Below are 7,291 nucleotides of genomic sequence, written 5' to 3' on the forward strand. Positions count from 1 at the left end.
TTGTAGTGTGTAGTGGGGGGTATTCCCTACCCCCCAGACCCCTCGGTAATACCTTCTTTCACAAATACTCGGATGACTGTTTTTGGAAGGAATTATGAGATCCTGTTCTCCGTACCGCAGAGAACGTAGCACCGGGGGGTTTGGGGGTATCGAACACCCCCCTCCCCCCAGAAAAATGAAAGAGATCATTTCCGAAAAAAGTATTTGTAATAACGTGGCGGGGCGGGGGTTCAAAATCACCCAGCAAAAAAAGGACTCTTTCACAATTTCCGCATAACTCTTAGCATCCCTATGGAAGTGTTTTGGAAATGACAGCGATATTGTTGTGTGTACTGGGGAGTATTTCATGCCCCCCCCCCAGACCCCCCGGTAATACCTTCTTTCACAAATACTCGGATGACTGCTTTTGGAAGGGATTATGAGATCCTCTTTTCCGTACCGCAGAAAACGTAGCACCGGGGGGTGTGGGGGGTATCGAATACCCCCCCCCCCCTCCAGAAAAATGAAGAGATCATTTCCGAAAAAAGTATGTGTAATAACGCGGCGGGGGTTCAAAACCACCCAGTAAAATAGGACTCTGTAACAATTTCCGTATAACTCTTAGCATCCCTATGGAAGTGTTTTGGAAATGACAACGATATTGTAGTATGTATTGGGGTTTTTTACACCCCTCCCCCCTGGACCCCCCGGTTATACCTTTTTTCACAAACAGTTTAAGCTGTAAGACTCCGATGCCGGTTTTAGGAAAGGATTATGAGACCCTGTTCTTCCTACCGCTGAGAACCTACCATCGTGGGTGGGGGGGGGGGGGGGTCGACGAAGTAGAGAGTTCCCAAAAATTGAATCAATTTTTAGAAACGAAAAAATGTGTTTTAAAGAATCCGAAACGAGCCAGAAAATCCAAGGGGAAGAATTGAAAAAATCAAAAAAACCTAAATTTGAAGAATTTCACAAATCAGACGAATTTGGTTAATTTGAGGAATGTGCAGAACGTAAAGATGAAACCGTGGAACGGGGTTCGACAGATACCAAGAGACGGCAAATTTTAATACTTCTAGAAATCAGAAGATCAATGACTAAAATCTGAAGAATCAGTAGAATTCGTAGAAAATGAATAGTTCGTAATATCTTTCTGATCCTTCAGATATACCAAATTATTTGACTACTTCCAAAGTTTCTTCGAATCCTCTTTTTCAGACTGTTAAATTTCTTCACAAATTCTTCAAAACCATAAGGTTTTTTAAATTCCCGGTTTTGAATTTTTTTAATTTCGACAACTTTTTTTTCTTTTTATGTTTGCGATCCTTTGAATATTTAAGTCATTCCGATTCTTCAAACTCGTACTTTTATCGGACTTTTCCTATTCTTCGGATTCTTAGATTCTTTGGTTCCCATTTTTTAAATCCCCACATCGTTCGCATTCTGCAAATTTTTGGTTTCTTTAAATCCTTCAAGTTCTTCCATTTCTTCGGATACTTTAAGATTCATTGGGTCATTTTGGTTTCTTTAAATTGTTCCAATTTGTCGGGTTTTTCTGTTTCTTCGAATCCTTCCTACTCTTCCTCTTCTGTCTTTCTTAAAATTCTTTCTTTGTGCCTGACTGTTATTCCGCTCTTTTTTCAAATTCCTTCGAATTATTCAAGATCTTCCAATTCTTTGGATGCTTTCAGCCTTTTCCAGCGTTTCTATTTCTTTTCTAAAAAAACTCGTGCGAATATTTCAGATTCTTTAAGTTCTTCACATTTGGGTTTTTTGGTTCCTTCAGATCAATCAATTAAATTTCATCACACTTGCATGTAATATAATTAGTAATCAGACACTATGTTACCTCGCATAATTAATTAGATCATTTAAGTAATCGTTTGGTCAATTGTGATCGTTTCTTTGGAGACTAAGCGAAGGAATTAGTGGTAATGTAATTATGTGAAAGCCTCTTATTTTTAAATTTACAAACGAACAGATCAATTTATTTTTCCGATACTTACGAGGACTTTCCCGCTAACAACAAAGAAATTTCATCAACTTTTCTTCATTATATTAAAGTCCTCAAGTGGAAATTTAACGAAGCCCTAATAAGAAAAAAACGTCTCCCTTTTTTTCCTCCCGTCCCCTTTCTCGCTAACGACAAAAGTAAGATAACTGCAACCCCTTTAATTAATTCTCTTTTACAATTATTCTAATTTTTAAATTCACTCGAAAAGATAAAAAGTATAAAGCGTCCCCCTTTTTCTTTCGCGTTATCTCCTCGCGAGACGCCATTTACGCGCGCGACAAAGAGGATAAGTTTCGAAATTTAGAAAAAGGGGATACCTACGAACAACCTGGGCGAAAAAGGCGTCCTTTTAGTTTCGACTGTGATGAAAGGGGCTTCAATTCGCGCGCGCGTTATCGCGCCATCTTTCTCTTTGAGTGCGGACGGAAGCCATCCGGTGAAGTTTACTTAAAACGTTTGAGATTTGATCTGCCTCGGCCGACTTTGCTAAATCGCCTTTGTTATCCTTGCTACAATAACCGCACTTGTATTTTGTTTATTTAATCGGCGTGAATTTGAAATTTATTCTACCCACCTAACTCGGGATAGGTGCTTAAAATACCTGGACACGAATACAAATTAAACGTTTAAATTTTGTTACAGATCAACTGGAGCCACTACACTTTCCACTTTCGCTGAAAGGATGCCCAATCGGGTGATTTCCATATTTACCGACATATGGCTACCGAGGCATCGAGAGACGGGGACTTTCCACCGAGGGAAGATTTGTAAATTGTTAATAAAATTTAAAACAAAGGTTGTTTTCTTACCTAACAAAACCTTAATCGCGTTTAGGGGGGAGGGGGGGGGCATATCAGGACGTTGGCTGTGACTAGGTGCAAAGCAAAGGTCACTAAAAACTCGTTTTATTTATTAAAATTAATTTATTAGCTCTTGAATGAAAGAAACTCAAATATTTGTAAATGGCTGCCACCAGTGGCGTACCAAACATTTCTCTAGTGTTTCGCCACACTCTGCGTGCATTTAGTACAATACTGTTCAAGGTGATTAGTTTTTAGCATGAATGATTTCCACAGGAAAATGTGAAAACTCAACCATTCTTAAATTAATGGAAAGCTCCCAGTGGCGTTCCAAATATTTTGGTAGTATTGCGCTACACTCGGCGTGCATTTTGTACATTAGAATGATGGTGATTTTTAGCATGAATTTATTTCCACAGGTAAATGTGAAAACTCAATTATTAAATGAATTGCACCCTCCCAGTGGCGTACCAAACATTTTTCTAATATTTTCCTGCACTCGCCATCGATTTCAACAAGAGCAGTGATAGACTAATGGCGTTCAGTTTCAAGCATGAATGTGTTTCTGCCGGAAAATGTGAAAATTTAAACATCTTAACCAAAGTCGAAGTTTGCAGTGGCGTACCAAACATTTTTTCAGTAATTTAGAACACTCGGAGTTCATTTTAAACTAGAGATGTGGCTAAAGGTTTCCAGTATGAACGTATTTCTGTAGGTAAATGCAAAAAATCAAACGTTTTTAAATGAATTGGAAGCTCCCAGTGGCGTACCAAAATATTTCTAGTGTTTCACTACAACCGACGTGAAATGTTCAACAGAAAGGTTCACGGGGAATGTTTTCGGCATTGAGTTTCAACGTATTTCCGTGAAAAAAAACGAACACTCAAATAGTTTAAATGAGGAAGAAATTCCCAGTGGCGTATCAAACATTTTTGCATGACTTTACTACAATTGGCGTACATTTTAATCGTAAGTGTGATGTTCTTCAGTCTCGAGTTTGAATCTTTTTGCGTAAAAAAAGCGAACACTCAAACTGTTTAAATAAGTTGGAAGCTTCCAGTGGCGTACTATCATTTTCTCAGGGTTTCACTACAGCCGACGTGCATTTTAATCAGAAAAGTTCAATGCAGTTTTTTTCGGTCTCGAGTTTGAATATATGTCCGTAGAAAAAAGCGAACACCCAAACTGTTTAAATGAGAAGCTTACAGTGGCGTATCAACACATTTTTACAGCGTTTCACTACAATGTGTGTGCATTTGAATCAGAAAAGTTGAAGGGGGATGTTTTCTGTCTCGAGCTTTAACGTATTTTTGTGGAAAACAGTTTAAAAGAATTGAAAGTTCCCACTGGCGTATCAAACATTTTTACAATGTTTCACTTCCATTTTTATCAGAAGAGTTCAAGGGGATATTCCTCGGTTTCGATTTTAAACGTAGGAAAAAGGTGAAAGCTCAAACTGATTAAATTAATTGGGAGCTGCCAGTGGCGTACCAAACATGTTCAGTGCCTTTTAATTTTAATTGGAGAAGTTCAAGAGTGATGTTTTTCAGTTTCAAGTTTGAAAGTGGTTCCATTGAAAAAACAAAACAGTCAAACTGTTTAAATTAATTGGGTGCATCCAGTGGCGTTCCAAACCTTTTTTTCCAAAATTTCACTACAGCCGGCGTGCATTCAAGTTCAAGGTTGATGTTCTTTAGTCTCAAGTTAAAACGCATTTGCGTGGAAAAAAGCGAACACTCCTCACTTTTTAAATGAATTGGAAGCTCTCAGTGGCGCACCAAACATTTTTCCGGTGTTTCACTACAATTGGCGTTCACTTAATCACAAGAGTTCAAGGCTCAGCTTTATGTTTGAACGTATTTCTGTAGGGAAAAATAGACAACCAAACTGTTTCAAGCGATTGGGAGTTTCCAGTGGCGTACGAAACATTTTTTCTACATTCGCCGTACACTTTCGTAATAAGAGGTCAAGGTTGACTATGTTTGAACATATTTCCGTGGCAAAAAAAAGCGAAAACTCCGACTGTTGAAATTCAAAAGCAACTTCCAGTGGCGTACGAAACATTTTTTTAGTGTTGCACTAGATCCAGCTTTCGTTTTTTTCAGAAGAATTCAAGGGTAATGCAGTTGGCGCGCATTCGATTATGTTTTTGGTCTCAAGGTTGAACGTTCTTCGGTGGAAAAAAGCGAATGCACAAACTGTTTAAATAAGTTGGAAGCTCCCAGTGGCGTACCAATCATTTATGCAGAGTTCCACTATATTCGGCATGTATTTTAGTCAGAAAAGTTCAAAAGTGATCTTCAGTCACACGTTTGAATGTAGTTCCTTGCAAAAAATGCGAACACTCAAACTGATTAAATGAGTTGGAAGCTCCCAGTGGCGTGCGTACCACGTAATTGTCTAATGTTTCACTACAGCCGGCGTGCATTTTACGTACCGAACGTATTTCCGTGGGAAAAACGAAAAATGTAAACTGTTTAAATGAATTGGGAGCTTCCAGTGGCGTACCAAACATTTTTCTAGCGTTTCACTACAGACGGTGTGCATTTGAATCAGAACAGTTTTCGGTCTCACGTTTTTGGATGGAAAAAGGGGAAAATTCAATTTTTTGGGAGCTCCCAGTGGCGTATCAAACATGTTTGCTTGCACTTTAATCAGAAGGGTCGAAGGTTCATTTTCAGTTCACAAGAGTTCAAGACTGATATTACTTTAGTTTCAAGTTTCTATGCATTTCCATGGAAAAAAGCGAAATCGCAAAACTGTTTAAATTAATTGGGAGCCCCCGGTGACGTACCCGGAAAACAAATGTTCTTATAGAATGTGGCCTGTAGAATCCATAATTTCAAACAGTTCCAAGATTAGGTTACTAGTTCAAAAGTTACAGCCCTTTGAATTTTTTTTCGAAATTGGTTTCTAGTCTAACTTTTGATTGAGAAGTCTGATCGAAAAAGTACGAATTGATTTGGATTCTACGCACCCAAATTAATAAGAAAAAGTGTTTTTCCGAGAAATTTTGGTGTAGTCGATTTTTGGTAAAAAAGGAAGGTTATACACTGCCTTTTTTTGAGCCCCGAAAAAAAAATTGTCCCAGATCGACCCGGAAAAAAATTTTCTTATAGAATGTGGCCTGTAGAATCCATAATTTCAAACAGTTCCAAGATTGGGCTACTAGTTCAAAAGTTACAGCCCTTTGAATTTTCTTTCGAAATTGGTTTCTAGTCTATAACTTTTGATTGAGAAGTCTGATCGAAAAAGTACGAATTGTTTTGGATTCTACGCACCAAAATTAATAAGAAAAAGTGTTTTCCCGAGAAATTTTGGTGCAGTCGATTTTTGGTAAAAAAGGAAGGTTATACACTGCCTTACTTTGAGCCCCGAAAAAAAAAATTGTCTCAGATCGACCCGGAAAAAAATTTTCTTATAGAATGTGGCCTGTAGAATCCATAATTTCAAACAGTTCCAAGATTGGGCTACTAGTTCAAAAGTTACAGCCCTTTGAATTTTTTTTCGAAATTGGTTTCTAGTCTATAACTTTTGATTGAGAAGTCTGATCGAAAAAGTACGAATTCTTTTGGATTCTACGCACCAAAATTAATAAGAAAAAGTGTTTTCCCGAGAAATTTGGTGCAGTCGATTTTTGGTAAAAAAGGAAGGTTATTACACTGCCTTTTTTTGAGTCCCGAAGAAAAAATTGTCTCAGATCGACCCGGAAAATTTTTCTTATAGAATGTGGCCTGTAGAATCCATAATTTCAAACAGTTCCAAGATTGGGCTACTAGTTCAAAAGTTACAGCCCTTTGAATTTTCTTTCGAAATTGGTTTCTAGTCTATAACTTTTGATTGAGAAGTCTGATCGAAAAGGTACGAATTGTTTTGGATTCTACGCACCAAAATTAATAAGAAAAAGTGTTTTCCCGAGAAATTTTGGTGTAGTCGAATTTTGGTAAAAAAGGAAGGTTATACACTGCCTTTTTTTGAGCCCCGAAAAAAAAATTCTCAGATCGACCCGGAAAAAAAATTTTCTTATAGAATGTGGCCTGTAGAATCCATAATTTCAAACAGTTCCAAGATTGGGCTACTAGTTCAAAAGTTACAGCCCTTTGAATTTTTTCAAATTGGTTTCTAGTCGGTAACTTTTGATTGAGAAGTCTGATTGAAAAAGTACGAATTGATTTGGATTCTACGCACCAAAATTAATAAGAAAAAGTGTTTTCCCGAGAAATTTTGGTGTAGTCGATTTTTGGTAAAAAAGGAAGGTTAACACTATGCGAAGTATTCGAATACTTCTCAAAGTATTCAAATACCTTGCGAAGTATTCGAATACTTTACGAAGTATCCAAATACTTTGCGAAGTATTCGAATACTAAATATTTGTGAAAGTATTTGAGTTACAAATACAAATACTGCTTCCATAAAAGTATTTAATTCCAAAGTATTTGAATACTTTAAAGGATTTGAATACTAAAAAGTATTTACAAAATCGAATACTGCCCAGCTC

General features: G+C 37.4%; 1 protein-coding gene across 2 annotated transcripts in view; it reads left to right on the forward strand.

Moving 5' to 3' along the window:
• Positions 1-7,291, forward strand: part of LOC116161281 (synaptotagmin-7) — a 650,310-nt gene that overhangs the window by 177,117 nt on the left and 465,902 nt on the right. The gene's annotated exons all lie outside the window — the stretch shown is intronic.

Source organism: Photinus pyralis, unplaced genomic scaffold (assembly GCF_008802855.1).
Source record: "Photinus pyralis isolate 1611_PpyrPB1 unplaced genomic scaffold, Ppyr1.3 Ppyr1.4_LG10, whole genome shotgun sequence".
NCBI classification, from domain to species: domain Eukaryota; kingdom Metazoa; phylum Arthropoda; class Insecta; order Coleoptera; family Lampyridae; genus Photinus; species Photinus pyralis.